Source organism: Orbicella faveolata, unplaced genomic scaffold (genome assembly GCF_042242905.1).
Source record: "Orbicella faveolata isolate gen_17 unplaced genomic scaffold, um_ofav_v1 contig_12, whole genome shotgun sequence".
Lineage (NCBI taxonomy): Eukaryota > Metazoa > Cnidaria > Anthozoa > Scleractinia > Merulinidae > Orbicella > Orbicella faveolata.
In genome coordinates this window covers 796,288-817,500 of record NW_028301539.1, presented here as the reverse complement: position 1 = coordinate 817,500, position 21,213 = coordinate 796,288, and the positions used below count along the sequence as shown (strand labels likewise).

Here is a 21,213-nt window from a genome sequence, read left to right as displayed (position 1 = left end):
CGTCCGAAATTCCCGAAATGTTTCATGTTTTTGGCCCACAACTCAACGCGTTTACGTCTGTTGGAATTTTGCTTAAGTATTTTCGCCGTAAGCTGCTCCAGTTTGAGTGAAGTAAGACAGTGTCGAATTTAGGTATGTTCCGCTGTAAGCTTATGCTTATGCTTATGCTGATGCTTCTTTTACATGAGCTGTACATTACTCCACTTTAAATTTCACATATGTTGAAGATTAACAGCTTTCCCATTACACAGCAAAAAACTAGCTGGATATATTCAGATATAGCAGAGCTTCAGGACTTCATAGTTTCCTAGCTCCTCTTACCACACGCTTGCGAGGAATTTATCAGTCTATCGCGACCGAAAAGTAAAACAAAATACTTGCTAGTTTGAGTTTCGCTTGAATTGTAAGCAACGCTTGATGTTTCATCAAGGCTTAATACCTTTACGTCCGTAGATACTGCTCAGTTTAATTCGTGTAAAAATCCAGTAAATTCTCTGTTGTCGATGAATGAGAGCGCCCGCCGATGCGTGTTTTGCACAGTCAGTAAACATGACAAATTGTACTTCCGCCGCACTTTCGTTTGAAAGCGTACATCGAACTCGAACAATAGCTCTATAGTTTTTAAATATGTTTAAGATTGATAAATGTTTGAGAACATATTAAAAGCCAGGCTGAAAATATGTGAATAAAGCAGAAACAATCAGCAAAGTTACGATGACGCTTTCTTTAATCAACTTGGAATAACGATTTCGATTTTGATGATCGAGTTATCAAAACTCCTTGTCTATTTTCATTTTCGCAGTGTAAAACTTCACTATGCTTATGTTGAAGAAACACACATGTTAGTAGCCTTTTTTGCATTCGTGAAATTTGTTGCAGCATCTCAGCACAAAAGATAAGCTTACAACTAGCGTGAGTAGATCTTATTATTCATTCCCAGCGCGAGATTGAAGTCTTGTTTTCGACCCTGAAAAACCCATCTTTTCCGTTAGCTCAGAGCATAAAACTACATATAAGCGCCCTGGTTCGTATTCCCTGCCTTATTCCCTGCCATCGCTGTGAAAAATACGCAAGAGAATCTCTCAACTCTCACCATTTGATCACGCAACGTGACAACATCCACGCGAGAGCCCCTGACATGTGCGTGAATCCGCGCGGATATATGACGTCAGGATGTCGCAATTTGTTCTAAAAATAGAAAAATTGTCCCATATCATAGGTGCGCGCGAATCCCGAGACTTACGGTCTCCGTCCCCGATTATTGCTCCTGGCCTAACACAATAGACCTCAGAACGAGGCTCTGGGGAATAAACCCCACAAACTCTGTAGTTATTTCCCAGAGCCTCGTACTGAGGTCTATTGTTTTAGGCTGAATTTTAATATATCGAAATTGGTCTATTCGTGCCTTACCATTAGGGAGCTTCAGCAACGACGACGACGGCGCCGAGGACGGCGCCTAGTAAAAAATGAATTTTTATTATATTTTACAAGCGAGATTCGCGATTTTTCTAGATCTGTTCAGTACACCAATGGCTCTGAAAACGTGCTCAGGCTAAATATGCAATGGCAGCGTTCAATTCCAAATGGAAATGCGAAAAATAAGCTGTTGTCGTCCACGTTCCGTAGACGACGCAGAATTTGGTTATTTCACATTGCTGTTTTGCAGAAGACGGCAAAGAAATGTGCAAAGATTTATCACGCACGTGCACAGCTATTGTTCTGGTCATTAAATCTTTTGTTTAGCGACGTTCTCGTTGCCGTCGTCGTCGTGGTTTGCTTAAGCTCCCTAATGTTGCCCTGTGTTGAAACAAAACCCGTAGAATTTTCTTCAAGTAACATGAACGTACTACACGGAAACTTTGATTCAAATTAATATGAAGCATAGTAGAAGGAACGTTTCTTCAAATTTAAATTAAAAACTCCACTAGCGCATTAAGATATTGTTATAGCAGGTTAGCAGCAGTGCTTCATGAAGTAGAATCAGTTTACGGTATCCGACAAGCTACGGACAACACGGTTTAGGCACGAAGAGCTCACTCATATGGCAGCGATATAGATTTAAACTGGAACGAAGAATTGTATCCATACATCTTTCAAGAACTGTTTTCACGAATTTTCGGTTTTTCCTTCGTAAAAGAGTTCATTCGTACTAACTTTATGGAACGTTTTTTTTGCTCCCCGAAAGTAACGACACCCGAAAGTAACGAGCCCCAAAGGCTGCTAATTCCGAAAGTAACAGAAGTTTACGGTATTTCATGGGATGCATAAACTACATGATGGGCCTACTCGTTGTTATCAGAAATAATCATTAATAACAAGTAATATTCACACGACTTACCTTCGTAAAAGAAAAAGTGCGTTTTAGCAAGAGTATCAGAGAAACTGAGAAGCCTTCAATGTGAGTGACTAGTGATAAAAATGACTGCCATTCGGCCTAGTTTGGTAGACGACACTCAGCGTCGAAGGTTGAAAGTTTACAATTTTATTCAAGAATTTAGTTTCAGCTTTCTTATATTATAGGCGCGAACAAATTCCCCTAAAGCTGAATATCTATAAGGATAACAAAGAAAATAGACAACGCGAATAAAGAAAGGATTTATAAACCAAAGGGGATTATTTTTAACATTTTAGTGAGTTACTGATTTGCAAGAAACAATGATAAATGTGTCAGATCTATTAAGACATAGGGTGTGTGTGCTGTAATACGCTTTTTCCGGCGTTTCACTTTCCATGAGGTAATGAAACAAAGTATTAAGCGTATATAGATCAAGAAAGCCGGTTAAATCCCAGCGACTAAAAACCGAAATAAACGCGAAACAATAGGGTGTTCCCCGATATGTCAACAAGCTTGGGAACAGTGTTCCTGGAAACGATCTCTACATCACGAGAATCGGCCAAAAGCCGACTTAAAATGACTAATATAAGTTAGAAATCATGTTGGAAAGTAGTTCATTGTTGTGTAACACCTGAGGCGAGCCTATAACCGTGCTTTCGCTACATGTCTTAAATACATCCTCGAGACATGATTACTTGTTCCGGCTTGAACCTTTTACTTTCGGTGTGTTCGGGATTCCACCGGTTATTTATAGAAGGTCTCAGATGATGGCGTGACATCTATCTAAATACTGTCGAGTGTCCGCTATAGATATTAGTTTGTTGCTGTTAATACGAGGAGGTACCGAGAATCTGGTCTTTGGTCTTCAGCTTCATTGGGTTGCATCAGCGGGAAACCACTTTGCCAATCATCTCAATCATCAAAACCGAAACTCGAAATGCTTGTTAGACTAGAATTATATGACCAAAAAACATCTTCCATGTCACAACACTTCAAAGTCTGGTAATAGCTTTTAGCTTCCTCTCGGGATGTGTTCACAACGTCGGGTTAGAAAGCTTTAGTGTGGTGGCCGAGAACTGCCATTAAAAATATTCAAATTTGTAGGAATTATTTTTGTTATTATATTTTTAATTTTTATTTATTTCTCATTTTTCTTTTTAAAATAAAAGCAAGTAAAAACAAAATGTAAAATAGAAATAAAATGAAACCAAAGATAAATCAAATCAAATCAAAATTGTTCGTGGGCCGAACGCTGCTACATGGTCGAGGGCTGCCAAACAAACTCAGAATGCTATGCGGGATTCCAATATGGCGGACGCCTCGTGGAAAAAGTTAAAAGATAAAGTGACTGCGAAAAGAGGGAAGAAGTGTGATGCTGTAGATACATCCAATAAATTACTTAAAGGAAACGAACTAACAGTTCAACGATTATCTTCAGAGTTATCAGGAAAAGCCCAAAAGTACGCCAGAATTGGGCCGAGGGAATTTGTGTCATTCACTGAAGATGAACTAACAATCGAGAACATTAAACGATGTTGTGAGCGACATTTTGCTACGCAAGTCGGTACTTCTCTGGTCTGCGATATTCTCGCAGGACAGCAGGGTCGTTCCTGCAAGACCTTGCAGCAGATACCGGATATGAGGGTAGCGGGTATGAAGCCTTCTGGGTCAAGATCGACAGTACATGTCATTATACACAGCATCGCGAGTGACGTGAAGATTGTATTCTTGTCTTACTTTCTTGTGCATAGCACGCGTGCGATACCCAACAAGTCTTCCAGGACCTTCCAACTCCTTCTTCACTGCATCTTTGACTTCTTCCACGGAAACTTTTGGATTATTGTAATATCGCAAACGTCTGTCTAACAAACGAATGCTCCAGGCAATCATCGGAAAATCCCGCTTTAAGAAATCTAGGGCTTCTTCCCTTTTATATCCCTGTCTAACATATCTTTCCATATCTTCTCTTTGCTTCAAATCCCCCCGCCAAACAACCGCTATATTGGACGTGGATCCCGCAAAGCATTCTGAGTTTGTTTGGCAGCCCTCGGCCATGAGGCAGCGTTCGGCCACGAACAAATATTTTTTCGGACCAAAAAAACAAAAACACTACAGTAAAAACCCGCGTGTAAGAACCTACTTTTTTCAGAGTTTGGCAAAACAGGTTCTTGTATTATGGGGTACTTATTGACAGTTTAGGCTAAGTAGGTTCTTAATTAGGTTCTTAATTTCTACAGAGTAGACATTATAGTTGATTATCAGAAAATAGTATACAATCTGGTCTGTTCTTCATTATAAATATTTATTAATGTACCCATGTTGCCAGATCTGAACTTGCAACAAGAAATAGCTTTGTGTTACTGGTTAAAGTTATATTAAAACAATGATCAAACTGCAAGAGGATACATGCATGGAGCATTTGAACCAAGACCAAGATTACATAGAAATGATACGGTGTAGGGCATTGAAGCTCACGTGAAACTACGTGACGTAATTTGGCATCAAACAAGGCATAATTGGCTGTAAGCTGCTGAGATTGGTTGAGCCGCGATAAGATCTTAACATGTTGCCTCCGGCTTTGGGCCTGTTTCCCTGTTTTGTCTGTTTTGGAGGTGTCAGCCAGATTTAATTGGTCCAAAACAACGTTTCCTTATAACAAAATAGAGATTCCAGATAGCGGAAAATTTAGGAATGCTTGCTGTTCGCCATCTGTATTTTCTAAAGTGCTCGCTGCTCGCAAGACAAATTTGATCACTGCTCGCATGCTTGCAAAGATTTCATACCCCCGGACAACGTTAAATAGTAAACTTCTTAAGGATGAATCAGTTATAGCGCAATGAAAACAGACAGCTAGCGCGATTCTCCCGATGGTATAGAAATCGTTTGCTTAACGCTTTCGAAACGTATTTCGCTCCGTCGCGAACATACGCTATAGGTGAAATAGTTCCTCGAGAGTCTCGATCGCGGGCTCAATGAGACACGCGCGGATGGAAACTGAGCCTAGCAGCACACCTCATGTCACGTAGGCGTTAGTTTCAGACCGAAACGAGGCTTAGAGATCATCGTGACAAGCACGGAACTCAATTCCATTAATCTGCAGGTTTTTTAACCGCGCGGCCATGGGCCGAGCGCGGTTCATGGTTTACCCGTGTTTTTTTTTTTTCGCAGATTTGTCTGCCACCAAACCCAAGCTTCCACTCGGCCAAACTTTGAGTCACGCAACCTGTGATGTTTACTCGCCAAAAGCTGTTGAAACATTCATAAATCTCATCTCCGATACTGACTTTCGCGGGAAAAAATTAAAAACCCAGCGTTCGTCAAAAATTATATGTTTTCAGCAGAAATTTAGCTCGGAACATATACATATTTATATTCCTTTGAATAGTCCATAAAATGACCCTTTCCGGATATTTTTTCCTTCGGGGTCAACAAAAACCTCCGATTACAAAATCACGCCGAACCCACACGTTGCAAAAAAATCTCTTCAAAACCCTGACTTCGAAGCGATATAACACTTCAGCGTTAACAGCTACCACACATCGGCCGGCGGTAAATCTATTCGTTAACAATCCAGCTTTATCGTGTTAAAATTTCAGCGAAATCGAACAAAACCAGAATTAACTAGAATTTTTTTGTGACCTCACTCCCCAGACTTGACCTAACAAAGGAAGCAACGGTCGTCCATAGCAACCGAAAAACACGAACATAACAAAGCCGAACGTTTCGGCCAAAAATCTCCAGAATTATCGCCTGAGAGCTTAAACTTGAATGGGAACATCTTTTTCGAACTTTTTTTTAACTGATTTAGACCAAAGACTGGCCTCGGCGGGCTACAAGAAAGACCAAGAGAAAAACAGAACAAGACAGCAGAACAAGCCGATAACATTTCATCGCATGGCTTTCGGCACGAAAACGAAAATACAGCTTACTTCTGGATAAATTCAGCCTTAGAAGCCAGCAACCGGCCCCAAATTACTTTCTGTATCCTTACAAATGTCCTGATTTCCATCTCCGAAAGATTTTGCCCCAATTTTGAGTAAATAAACGTTTCGTCGACGGTGACCGCCATTACGGTGGCTTGCATACTAAATTAGCTAACTTGACAAAATTCTCCCGAGAGGGGGATATGACGAAAAGAGCTGAAAGATGGCCTATAATTGACTAATGATGAGATCATCCCACTCTCCAAATTTGTGAGAATCGAAACTAACGCCAATTTTCTGTCACGTTTTCAATCTGTGGTCACTGGAGTGACCAAAATCGATACATCGGTCGGGATAGAGTTTTATTATTAAATTATATGACTTGTGTGACTACTTTGCTAGCCCTTTACTCGTGGAAAACACCAATTAAATTTAATCATGACTTTTAAGAAAGAAAGCTGTTGTTAATAGTGTTATTATCGTGTCATTCATATCGCTCATGCCCATACATATCCCGAAGAAAGTTCTACAAAGATTAAGACCATTACGTCATCGGAGATTTGTCAATGGCTACCACTGATGGTGCAATAATACAGTTTGTGTTGATCAAGTGATGTGATGTCTACAGTAAGAAAAGAATCATCAGTGACTGCTTTGGAATGTGCACTGCGTTCCGACGGTAGTGCTAAGCAAACAGTTAAATTTTAAATGCGCGGTTATAAGATCTAACAGATCTTCTTGTTTTGTTAGCAACGCACTGCCTTTGCAAGTATGTTAGGCTCACGTCTTTGTTTGGTATCCGAACACACATTACATCTATGTAAATTGGTGTTTTGCTCAATCTTTCATTTCGATCTATGGAAATTCCCCTCTCAAAATGTTAACTGGCACATATTTTTAATGTTGTTCTTGGAGCAGCTTATAAGCCAGTTCTGGCAGATCAGACATGTGGAACAGGTTAAGTGGATAAAGGAGAAAGACATATGTCGAATCAATTGGAATTGAAACTGAAACAAGTTAACGCGCAATATTTGCAAGTCTTAGCGAGCAGCAAAATGGCTCCAATCCGGACTTTTCCATCATTAAGCAACGTCTAACAAAGAATTATATTCGATCTTCTCTTCGCATTTTCTTCTGATCACCTTATGATGGTTAAATATCCCATAGTTCTTTGAATGTACCATTCTATTGCGCCTTGATGTGTTCATTCCGCTATAATTACCACCAGATCATTGGTCTTAACAGTTTTTAAACTATCGCTAGTACCATAGTTATGCTAGTACTGATGGGAAATGTTGGAACGTGGGGAAAAATATATAGTCGGTATCAGCTAAATAATAGTTCGAGTAGTCAATTATTTTAGTTACTAGGAATAATTTTACAGCCTAAAGTATCTACTTCGTTTGCAGAGGTTATTTTGCATGGCAGAATTCGGCAATTGTGAATATTTATTATACGTTATTTTCAGGTATACACAGTATTGCCTACCTTTTGATGAAATGGTGTGGTGTGGTCGATGTTTAATGTAAGACGATTTGGTATTTGAAACTTCGTAAATGTCTGGTCGGGCTGCTTTTTCATCGACTTCTTAAAAACACTGCGATGTCACTGAATCCTATTTTAATCGATGACATAACTGAAAGGACAAATCATGACTCCAGTCCTATAGAGCTTACTGAGAACGCCTGGGAACTAGGCTTGTTCTTACCGTCCACAAGAAAACAGAGGAGACGCGCAGCGCGGACATGAGGCTCCTCGCATCAAGCCTTTATTTCGCCCTGCCGTTTTTTCGCGCTGCGCGCCAACTGACTAAACCCCTAGGAAAAGCTACCTACCCATTTTCATTTTTTCATTTTATTTATTTTTTCCATTCTAAAATTACAAAGATAAATATAAAGTAGACAAGTAAGAGGAGAAATGGAAAAGGGCAAAAATATAGCAAGCTAATTAGATGCCCTTGTTTAATTGACAAAAATAATTAGGGTAAAAAAGTTAACTTAACATAGGAGAGGAAGAGGTATGAATTAATTAATACTGAGCAAAATAATACTGGAAGAGTGCTTTTTTAAAACGTTTTCTAGTCGCTAAGTTACGTATAGATAAAAGAAGGTCATTCCAATAGTAACATCCAATAACAGTGGGGCAAAATTTCCTTATATTTATTCTGGAGAAACCGGGATTTAAGTGTTGCAGGGATGCACTTCGAGTGACGTAGTTATGTTGCTCAGATACCAAAGATAAGGTGTAAAGCTACCTACCCGAAACTACCTACTTTAGAAGAGTCTTCCTTTGATGCGGTATAAAGTGCGCGGAGTTAGCGCTGTTATTTCACTTGGGAGGCTCTGCGAAGGTAGTATTGAATTAAAATAAAACCCTTCTGCCAGAAGGGTTTTATTTTAATTCAATGCTACCTCTATTTAAATTCACCTGTTGTGAAAACTACCTATACTTTTTTTTTTAACGGGCTTGGGCACTGTGGTGACTACTATCTATTGTTTAAGAACCAATGCCAGGAGGTAGTGGGCGAACCGAGCGGAAGCGAGCGCACAAACACGCCAACACAGAATGAGTAGGCCATCATATTAGTATCCCACGGCAAAAAGACGAAAAAAATATCACAGAAAGAGATGAAAGTACCCAAAGTTGGCAATCAAAAAGACCCGTCGGCTAGCGCTAAAAAGGAGTATTTAATTTTTTTTTTTTTTTTCATATACGTATCATTATCGAACTGAAAGCGTTCTCGCATTCCAAAATGGAGGGCAGCCAAAGAGCTATAGATGTGGCACATAAAAACTTATTTGTTTCCGTCGGACCACTGATTGATTTAAACTGGACTGACACGAAATGAAATTCGGTCGTCAAGGAATCTAAACCGAAATGCACCGGTTATATGTACTGGGCAGAACAGTTTATTGCTTGGAAGTCGAACGTTTATGGCCAAACAGGAATTTACCTTTAGAACAGTTATTCCATCTACACGTGTATCTGGAGTGTTTATTCTATCAACTTTTCAGTATCGTTTACCTGAGCGACCAGCGAAAGCAAAACATCCTTAAGGTTTGCGTTTCACTTTGACGACATGTATTCTTCAGTTTCCACATCTCTTTCGCGTGCTATCATTTTGTTATTATTATAAATGTTCAGACATGTTGTGGTTATTGCCAGTCGATGCCAACCGCGAAGAATTCTACTAACCGAACTTTAAAGCTGAGTATTGACTGTACGGGACGCGTGGGGGCCACCTGTACCGCATTGCAACCGTGAGTTGCTGTCTATAGCACATGCGATCAACATGCTCTTACCTGAGCCTTTGGCAGCGAGGCTATAAAGTGCTGTTCCAGTAATTTGATAGAATTATTACGCAATTTTTTATGCTTACCTAGTGAGCAGCACTCTGTGAACTTCAGTTGCAAAACTTGCTTATATTCTCGGACGCGTTTCGTCTAACGATCGCAGACTTCTTCAGAGAGTTTTACAAACATACACGAAACACAATTAAGCCATACTAGTACGTCATATACTAGCGGCTATTTTGAAGATAATGAACAACAAAGGTTTGGCCGGATTTCGCGAAATTGTGACGCCGGAAACATTTGGCCAAGGTGTTGGCCACAGTTTTAACTATTTCACAACTTCGCCTGTTCCTTTCCGTAAATCCGGCCAAACCTTTGTGGTTTGTGGTCCCGCCAAAGGCCGCCAGTATGTCTTAAGGACGTTTATTGCATGTTTGTAAAACTCTCTGAACAAGTCTACGATAATTAGACGAAACACGTCGAAGAATAAACATGTTTGACAACTCAGATTCGCAGAATTGCTGCTCACTAGTTTAGAAATTCACTGCTGGAATTGACTGATGCATTACTAGGGGTCTTGAAGTTTTACAATGAGGCAGTGTCGATAGTAATATAGGGATGACTGTTCCTTTAGAAGTTGTTACACTACGCAACTTTTTAGTTGCAACTTGTCTCGCAGGGTTTTACGCCAATTCGAGTCGAGATACGTTGCACGAGATCTGTTGCGTAGTGTATTAAACATGCATGCCCAGCAACGAGTTCGTTGCAGTAATCGTTCGAAAAGTAGAATTTAATTCTACTTTGTGCAGCGCAACGTTGAAAATATTCATTTGAAGATGTTACACTAGTAAATTTTACATGCAGGTTGTGTCGCAGCCTATTTGTGAGTCAAGTGGCAATAAACCTGCTCAGTGTCAAGGAGTTATGTTATTAACGTACTGGCCCTGTGTTTCAGCGTAGCATTCATACAAATCTGCGTCCAATTTCTTTGCCGTGTATAGAATGCAAGTCATAGTTGAATTTGTTGTTTTAACCGTTATTGTTCACAGTTTCCCCTTTGAAGAATTTGATGAACAACGTATTTAATTGAGTAAGTAATGTCGTGGTAACCATCGAAACCAAATCTGTACGAATTGTTGTCAGTAGTAAAGAGAAAATGTGTACAGACATACATACATACATACATACACCGTCCGCTGTCCGTGTTACAATCGGGTAGACAAGTTTCGCTTTAGGCAAATCTTCGTCGAGCGCACGAAGATATTCAGCTATCTAAGCAAAAAATGATGTCAGCTTTCAACAGTACATCAACGATACATCAACAGCAACTCCCACGACAACGTGCAATCTTATTCTCAGGGTTCTTTCTCGAAGGAAGAGAGAGGACACACAGTGCAAACGAGGTTGGCTTCTCTTAGTCACGTTGAGCAACTTTGGGTGTCGATGATCTCGGGCTCAGCCATTTTTCAACATCAGCGGCACCCTAAAGCAGGTGTCAGCGGACTATTCTAACAGACCAAAAAAACGCCTACCTTGAGAGCTTGATAGCCACGTGTCTCTGTTTATAAAACGGGTGTCCGTTAAGTAGGAACGACGATGCACAACAAGTATATTTCAAAAAACTGAAATACATGATCCTCGACAAGTTTTATCTCATTTTTGAACTGAGCGAGCGACGAAAAACAAGCGCTCATGATGTTATCGCAAGCCACCCTGGGTCACGTCAGCGCATAAATGGCAGACACGACAAGTGAATTCAGTGCCTGATTCGTCAGGCTCGGCTTCGGGTACCGGTTCACCATTGTTTGTGAGTCATTGTACATGCCGTAATGATTCGATTTAACGCTCTCCTTCCAAAAAGCGCCCTCTTTCTAATAAGTGCTCTCCATTTAAGTGTCATTTTTTAAGTGCCCTCGTTCCAATAAGTTCCCTCAAAGTAAAAGTGGCATTCAAGACAGAATAGACTGCTCAGACGGACGAATTATGAAATCTGGTTTCTCGTCTGAACGTAGTATTAATCATTATGACTATCAGAGTCTCTAAGGTTACAGTTCTGGAATTAAAGTTTCTGTGGTTTATTATTCAGTATTGAGCCACTTTGAGGTGGCCCAAAACAGTTTCCAGTAGTTACATTTTGATGGGTCATTATAACCGCTCTTTATCACTTGATGTTACAATCATGGTATCAAAAGACAGCCCAATCACTGGTGAACACGTTGTTATCATTTTTGGGATACAATAAATTGCCATAGCAACAGTATGACATGCTTAAAACACCCTTAATTAAAGCTTTAGGGGCTTATAACTCAAAAACGGCGCGGTGAAATTTTTTTATATTATCAATTTTTGATAAGCATGATAAGACGCAGCATTTAGCAAATTTTGAAAAAAATCTGTACATAGAGTTCAGAGCCACCTTAAACTTTTGAAAATTTAAGATGGCTCTGAACCCTGTGCACAGAAATTTTTTAAACTTTGCCAAAAGTTGTCTTATCATGCTTATCAAAATTTGGTTATATAAAAAACTTTCACCGTGCTGCGTTTGAATTATAAGCTCCTAAAGCTGTAATTTAGGGTGTTTTTAGCAGTTCATACTGTTACTATGGTAACCTATTGTGTCACAAAAATGATAACAACGTGTTCATCAATGATTGGGCAGTTTGTGATACCATGATTGTAGCATCAAGTGATAAATAGTGATTAACGGGTTTATAATTAGACATTGATTGTTTACACATTAAAAGATGCAAACTAAGAATGATAAAGCTTTTCTCTGCTAACATTTAAAGTTCTTATCTTATCTTATTATCTTATCTTTCAATTACCTTATTAGTGGAGTTTCCTTTATCTTGCAATTTGTATCTGACCGATCTTTTGCTAATATGTCAAAGCGGTCCTATTTTAAGTTATGACCAGTTGACGCAACGACCGCTACTCGTGATTGCTTTAAAATGTTCAGTTTTTCTGTCACGATGCAATCTACGTTTTATTTTTCCAGTGTAGAAATCTTGACAGTCCCAACAACTAGCCTTATAAACAACTAACATACAAGACAAACTGGTACTGTCTCAGCAAGTGAAACGTTTGAAAACTGGTGCAGAAGGCGACAAACGTATCAAACCACCAGAGATTTCTTTAATCTTTATTGTAGTTGATTAGTAGATTCTGAAGAGTGGATCTCTGTGGCTTGGAGGAATTAATACGATGAAGTTTGAATACAATTGAATGTTCGCAATACTGACGCTGATCACAACTGAACTCGAAACCTAAAATTCTAGTCCTAAAACGAACTATTCATGAGCTGTTATATACAGGAAACCGCGATCGCTAAACTATTTAGGAACATAGAAAGTCACGCATTCTTCGTAAATCACGGGCTGTTCGTGTTCATATTCATAGATCACGCAACGAGTGTGGAACTGTTCATAACAAAAACAATGAACTAGCGTCAAACGAGCACATCATTTCATTGCTATGGTTATACGTCTTGGCCCAGTCCGCAAAACTAAAAGAGTCCTTGATCGTGAATTTATTCGTGGAGATGTGCTGACCAAAGCGTACAAGATATGATGCCAGATTGTTCCTGGGGGGGGGGGGGGGGGGGGGGAGGCAGTGGGGCACTGCCATAAAAAAAAGACGGGGTTGCTCGTCGGAAATTTTGAAAAGAACCCCTGAAAGGTACTAAGATCCTGTTTTGTGGGCGTCGCTCGAATTTTTTCTCCCTTAAAGTGCCACTGAAACGAAATTTTTGTATGTGAGATTTTTGCTTAGTAATAAAGTTTCAACCTTACTTGGAAACACTGCAAACTTTTTTTTCGCATACGGTAAGCGAAAACTGCTTTTTCAGCCGTTCGAAGTTGGCTGGTTAAGGCCAAAATTGGCGGCCATTTTGGCGCGGCCAAAACAGCCTAGTGACGTCACTGGTTGTATTGCTCTCATGCCGCGCTGAAAATTTAGAGTGATTATGGGAGAAGAGATTACTGTTCGAAGCCCCCCCAAAAAACATCTTAAGGACATCTCAGAGCTGTAAAGCAGATAATAACAGTTGCCTTAGACATGAAGAGGTGGAGAGTCGATCCTGGGGCTTTCCAGTCTATTTAATTGGATATTTGCAGGATACTTAATGTGAGCAAGCAAACGAGTGGGAGTTCTTAGATCGCAAAATGATCGGGACTCTTGGTGAAATGGCCAGCACTCAATTAAAAAATATCTACACTCGTAAAGTAAAAAAGACATGAAAACAAGAGAAAGCGGCTTTTGAAAATATTATCCGGACTGCTGCTGCACGAATCGCAGCAACAACACTTCGAGTTTTCGAGTCGTTTCGCTTTGAGGAAACCGGACACTTTGTGAGTTTCACAGCGGACGAGATTGTGCCACAGTGAACTTTAGTCCAGTTGTATCTGCTACATACTACAAGTTATCACAACAGCAACAATTTAAGAAACCCTCTTCTTTTACATGAGGGAGCGAATTTAGACTATAAAGGTAAACGAAGCTGCCATGACCCTACAGGTATGTTTTCAGGAAGGAGAGAAAGCGTGACAATGTCGGCGGCGAAAGGTCATATATGCAAATTAATTCAAATTCTGTTTAATGAACCTTCGAAAGGAGTGTAAACTAGTGACGTTTTAACGAATTGTTTTGAACTTGGATACCATTCAATGAAGATCATAGACATAAGTATGTGTTAAAGAACTCAAAGTAATCCATCGGCCGTGAAATATTGCAATTGGGAGATACGTGTAAAAGAGAAGCGAAATTCCCGCTTTGTTTACACTGATACGTATGCGGCGATAAAGCAAACCCTGCTGCGGATCACAATTTCCAAAGATACATTTTGTCTACCACAAGAACTCTCACTCATTAGTATCATAAAAAGATGCCCTCTGTGTGCAAAGAAGTACTCGACTCAAAGCTTGTGGACCGTTAATACCTTCGTGATTGTGCGGATGGCTGATGCGCTTACGGCTTTTAATGCAGTAAAGTTGCCGAGGATATATTCGAACCTTGTTAATAGACCTTAGATAAACGTGAGAATCCAAATTTCAGAACCAAGCTGAAAACAGACGACGAAATATCGTGTTTAGGCTTCAGGACGTGATATAAAAGTTGCCACACTCGTCTTCGAAATCTTCAATCGAGTACTCAAGATGTTCGAAAAGTATACTGAGCCGTTCTAATCTGTAGCATTTATTTTGGTGAATCTACACTCTCTGGCGCCCTCCAACGTTTATGATGTGTATTTCCTGTCAACGCTGGACAGAAATTACGAGGTAAAAAACTAGTAGATATCGACAATATGAAGAATAAACTTGAATGAATCAAGTGAAAACAAGAGAGAATCTATAGCGCTTCTTGCGTGAATACAACCAGTGACGTCACAAGGTCCTTAAACTCGGTTCCAGAGCCCGGACACAGTTTTGCTCCAAAAAGTCGATTTCAACAGCTAAAAAAAGCACTTTCCGTTAGGATTTGACAGAAATAAAGTTCACCATTACTTTAAGCACGTTTGAAACTATAGGTTGGGATATTAAAAGAGAGTACGAGAATTTCGTTTCAGTGGCACTTTAAGAGGTACCAATTGTAAAACAACACATTATCTCCTGTCATTGTTTCTTTGCCTCAATACCCTAAAAGGCACCGCAAAAGCTCACGCTTTGGACTTTTTGAGGCCGAACACCCTAAGAGGTAACGACGAAAAACCCCGTCCTTTTTATATGGGATTCCCCCCACCCCAGAGAGATTGTAGTTGTAAGTGTTAATATAGGAAACAATCAGGCGAAAAGGACAACCAGGTTTATTAACCCAAGGAAGACCATAGAGGGCAGCAGGGGTAGAACCACAAGGTAATATTTCATGGAGGACCGTGGCATCATCGATGATTTTATCCTTCTTCAGTTTGCGAAGATACGATATTAGGCTGTCTTCTCTATACTTCGTAGGATTTTGCGTAAGTTTCCTAAATTTTGTTCCATCCGAGACCAACAGTTTCATTTTATTCAAGTAATCAAGTTTGTGGATGATTACAACCCCGTTCTCTTTGACACGTTTTGTGATTATAATGCTGTCATCATTTCGCAAATCAGTCAGGGCTTCCCATTCCTCTTTGGTAAGAATGTGTTTCTGTTTAGAGAAATCATACGTGTAGATGTCGGCCATAAGTTTCAGCTAACATTTGAGTCTCTTGGTTTTCAGTTGTCAAAGGGGGCCCAAATCTCTTAGACAATACACATTTGTCTTGACAAATTGTATGCCCTCCGGCCCCGATCCACCAACACTGCCCCGCTCAGTCTTCAAACGTTAGCTGAGTCTAAATTTGGCAGCATTGCTGTAGTATCGTCTGCATACTTAAGTAGCTTCATGTCACTTTCGCCTATTTCAATTCCAACAATTTTAGGATTTTCGCGAGTTGAAATTGTTAAAGTTTTGATGTTTAGAAGAAAGACATAGGGAGAAAGGGGTCTCCCTGTCTCATGCGCCTTTCTAATGCAAAATATCTGATGCTAAACCATTATTTATTATGCAGCTTTGAATGTTTTGATAGAATGTTCAGACCCAACGAATCAGGTCGGGGCCAAAATGGTTTCTTTATCTTTGAACTCCATTATATCCAAAATTGACCTAACGTCTCTCCAATGTAACAATCTTTTACATAGTCTGTTTGATTGTCATGAATAATGCTTGGCATTGCATTGGCAATGCTTGACTCATTGTACTTGCTTATGTGTTTATAAATTTAATTTTATTTATGTTTTCTTTTTATTCTGACTTAATTAAAGTGGCTCAAAACAGTTTCCAGCACTTATATTTTGATAGGTCGTTACAACCACTCTTTATCACTTGGTGCCACAATCATGGTATAAAAACACTGCCCAATCATTGGTGAACACGTTGTTATCATTTTCGTGACACAATAGGTTACCATAACAACAGCTTGACCTGCTAAAAACACCCTTCACCACAGCTTTAAGGGCTTACAATTAAATGTTATCAAATTTTGATAAGCATAATAATACGCAACGTTTGACAAAGTTAAAAAAAATTCTGTAAATGCAAGAGTTCAGAGCCACCTTAATTTTTCAGACCCTTAATCAAAACAAATTGTTAGATTTCTTTCCAGGAGCGTTAAGCGTCTCTGTGTTGTTGAACATACAGTACAACAATTTGCGCATTCAATTCCAACACGTCGGCACACACTATCACTTGCACTGTTTTGCATAGTAAAATTACTTGATCGATTACGCAGCAACGAGTAACAGTGTTATAAAGCTAACCTTAAAACTGTTGTAACTTGCTTTATTTCATGGATTGAAATCAACTTCGATCAATCTCTCTCCTTTACCTCCTTGGTCTTCTTTGGCCATTGTTCTCAGGAGAGAGAGTCTGGGATCAAGGTTGGATTGAAATGGTACTGATAAGAGAGGAATCGAAAACCAGTCAGCGCGAATCAGTTCGGGGTGATTCGTCTTCGAGTTATTCGAATTGCTTCCTACTTTAACGCAGGTAGACTAGCGTGACTAGACTAGCTATCACGTCTTTTAAAAAATGTGAAGTAAACATAATTTAAGTGATTTTAGCCCGTTTCCGAATTGTAGTCAAAATAGTTGGGACAAAACGTGCCTCCGTTGAAAGCTTTTGTAAAAACGCCAGAAAAACTGTCAAAATAGAGAGACGATCTGTGCAGGAAATAAATGCCAACGATGCGCACGGGAGGTGGATACAGCTCTCCCATTTTCAATATCAATACAGAACAGCAAAAAAACCATTTCTTCTTTTGACCTGTCCATCGTCGTAGATAAAGAAGTGAAAACATGTAATAGTTTCTCTGCTGTTCTTTAGACGTAAGGAAACTACTTCCAATTATGATATCATTGCTGTTCCCGTTTTCGCACGATTGAGCGAGAGGCGAAAAATAATGTAAAAAATGCATAAAGGAGGGGATAACTAAAGAAAAGAAAAACCACAGAAATTATATCCCATGAAGATAAAATATTACAGTAAACTTTCAATCAACATGTTATTTAATCAAACTGAGTAAATTATTTTTATAATAACAGAAATAAACGTGATGAATAAAGTATTTAGAGGTATGTAATAAGAAAGACCTATAATTCTTATAAATAATATTCTGTGAAATTCTCATAGATTAAGAACTGTAACTTGTACAACAAATCTGGTGCGTATAAATTTAAGACTAGGATTTTTACATTAACGCAGATCTAATAAAAACATGATATACACTGAATGGCCAGTCATACTACGAAATTGTCTCAGTGGGTAAGGGCACAAAATCACTCATTCCATTTGAACGAAGCAATTCTTTTCACCGCTGTCTTATAAGTAATTAACTGATTTTATCAGTTTGTCAACAGCGCAATCCTTCTGTCGACTTCACGCAAAAAGCGCCAGCTTAAAATTATAAGTTCTTGAGAGATCGCTTCAGGACTGGAGTCTGGTCTCCATTTCGAGAGTGGTGCTTTTTCACCTCTTCGTCTTCTTTAATATAGGACGCAGTTTGTACTCTGCGTACTAATAATAGACGTGAGGATTGACTGCAAACGTTTAGGAGGAAGGAAGTTTATCGGACAAAAGACGATCTTTGGGAGGAGGACACTAAAAATAGAAAAAAATTACGGTAGTCACGCCCTTGCAGAAAAATCATCTCATAGATCCATCTCAGTCTAACAACAACAATCATCCATGATCAAGATACAGAAGATTGCCTTCATGTTCCAAATTTGCCATGTGTATCACTCTATTCTAGAGACTGGACTGACTATAAACATGTCTGTACGGGACTAAATATCAGCGATTATTAAATAGATTAACATCAAGAAATAACTTGTTTTGACTGTTCAGCGCGTTTCTCGACCAACACATAAATGCGTGATTTTCACTCTGAGGCTGGGCAACCTCGTTCCCAGAGTACTTTCTCGAGGGAGAGAGAGGACCCTGAGAACGAGGTTGGAGGCAACAGAAAAGATTTCACTTTCACCACTCCCCTGCTCTTATACCCGTTTCCTCATCCCATTACACTCCTGCTAATTCTTCTTATTCAACACATTCTGTACCGATTTTAGTTATTTCTAGTTTGTTTCCCAATGTACAGGATGGCCAAGACATTGTTAATTAAACGTCATCGCTTCTGCATGCACTGCGTGCCTTTTATTCTAAAGGGATTCACGCTGGCTGAGAGCGGTTTTCATCTGAGTGTCGAAAAGGAATTAGTCTCCTCCGCAGCCGTTTTTGGAGATGTCACGCAACGCTCCCCCAAAGAAACGGCTGCTCACATCCGAACAACATTCCTTTCACGAAATTAGTCAATCACCGCTTCCGTTCCATTTTCAAGAACGTTTTCGCGCCAAATTCGCCCTTTGAAACTTGTCCAATCAGGGAATGTTTTTTATTTTTGTATCCCGTCGTGGAAGATGTCACAGATAAACATACAGATTTCCGGCTTTTGTTTATGGACGCCGAAAAATACCAGCGACGCTTGAAAAAGCTTTCTATGTAGCTGAAGACTCTTCAAAGTTTAAGCTAATTAATAGAAGCTTTCACCTCAAAAAATTATTGTCGAGAAGGACGATGTCTAGTTCAACTTAATAAAGGAACCAGGAAATCAAGTAGCTTCGCTCGATTTGTTGACAGCGAGTTCTGAATGCCGCTTTTTCCTCCTGATTACAATCTGTAGGAAGCGTTTAGCCCTTGAATGACGCTTAAAATATGACATTTCCAGAAAAAAATATATTCTCTCATTACCTGAACATAGTGATGAGCACATGAAGCACTTGTGCTTAGGGCTTTCATTTACAGTTTTTTTGAGTCCGTTATGATCGTAGCCTGCGAACACCGCCTATTTTTGGCGACGTGCGGCGTGAAACAAAAGCCAGAAATCCCTCGCGTGTTCGCACCGCAGACCTTTTCACGCGAAAGCTTACGTCATTCACACTTTGCTATTATGTGATTGGTCTGTTCAACAGAGGGCAAACAAACCACATACACAAAAGGAAAAGAATGTTGTTCGGATGTGAGCAGCCGTTTCTTTGGGGGGAGCGCTGCGTGACATCCCAAAAAACGGCTGCGGAGGAGACTAAAAAGTAATAGGCCCTTTGCACGATCCGGTCACATGGTACAAAATCACACTGCTGGGACGCACGTTGCACAGTGGGACTTCCAAAACAAAGGCAGGTCCAGGTGGACTGGTACGAGTTGCTTTGTTTTGGAAGTCCCACTGTGCAACTTGCGTTCCAGCATGGGTGATTTTGTACCATGTGACCGGATCGTGCAAAGGGCCTATTGGTTTTGCAGTACTACGCTACGCAATTGGCTTAAAAATTCGTGCCACTTTTTCATCCAGTCAGAAGTATAACCAAAACCAATCACAACTCGTTCGCACTCGTTTTCCCGCGCTTTGCGTCAGCTACATGTAATTACTTGGAGCATTGATTGGTTCACTGTATTGTCTATGTCCTCTGTGATTGGCTAGAGTGATTACTTTATTGTTGGTTTTACGACACTCAATAGAAAACTGCTCTAATGATAAGTGTGTTGGACTTGGGATCCAGCCGTCGACTTGGGTTCTAGGTGTCGTGTTCTCGAGAAAGAGGGGTCTGGAAAACAGCCACTAATTTGCTTTTATGATAAAAGAGATGCTATACGATGGATAGACTAGACAGAGTAGACCATTCTTTTCAAGGAAGGACAAAGAGGTGGGGATTAATGGAACCATCACATAGTAACATTACGAGTAACTGAGAAAATCTGTATATTCTATCAATAAAATAGAGTCAACTGTTCAATATGCGAACCAAGTGCCGTGAAACCCTTGGGAAGATCAAGTGCAGTTTCACCAGGTTGTAACAGCATACGTCACAGGCGCGGATTTTAGGATAAATGGTGATTGATTTCCAAAACAACAAGTGCCTTCTAGTGGGGTCCAGGGACATGTTCTGAAATTTTTTCATCCTTTAAGTATCCTTTTTGGGGTTTCCGAGTAATGCTGAAAATCTGACCGTAAAACGGTGGCAACCGGTATGGATCCGCGCCTGCGTCAAACTGTCCCGACTGCGTCAGACTGCGGACCTGGGGTAAAATTCAGACCGAGGATAACATGCAGACTATGGACTTTTTAACTGAATGTTACCATTTCCATCATTGAGAGCTAACCGTACACAGGTTAATCGGAGCGTTATTTAGGCTAACCTGAGTGATATTGAGTCTAATCGGAGTGATCTTCAGGCTAACTGGAGTGCAGAGTTTCACTGCAATTAGCCTGGATAACCCTGTTTACGGTTAGCAATCGATATTGGAAATAACACGATATTTAAAATGTCTGCAGCCCGCATGTTACCCTTAGTCTGCATTTTACCACGGTCTGCAGTCTGCAGTCCGCGTTGTACACTGACCGATTTGAAAACGGTGTTTTCACTCGAGGCATCAAAAACTCCGTTTTCAAAACGTTTTCTGTCCATACGAAAACGCAAAAATTCATATTCCTCTGTTTGAAGAGCGCTTTCGAAAAGCTCCGTTTTCGTGACGGATTAGTATCGACGGCAAGCCTAACCGTAGAAACAAAGCTACATTTTCAATAGTCTATAGGTAGCCGGCTACACGTACGGTACGTTTTCAAATTTCTCAGGCGCAGTGTGGACAGGGCCAA

The 21,213-nt window shown here is 40.0% G+C and overlaps 1 protein-coding gene across 1 annotated transcript in view; it reads right to left on the bottom strand.

The window, feature by feature from the left end:
- The window catches only part of LOC110062559 (uncharacterized), a 172,587-nt gene that overhangs the window by 59,387 nt on the left and 91,987 nt on the right, over positions 1 to 21,213 (bottom strand). The window lies entirely within an intron of this gene.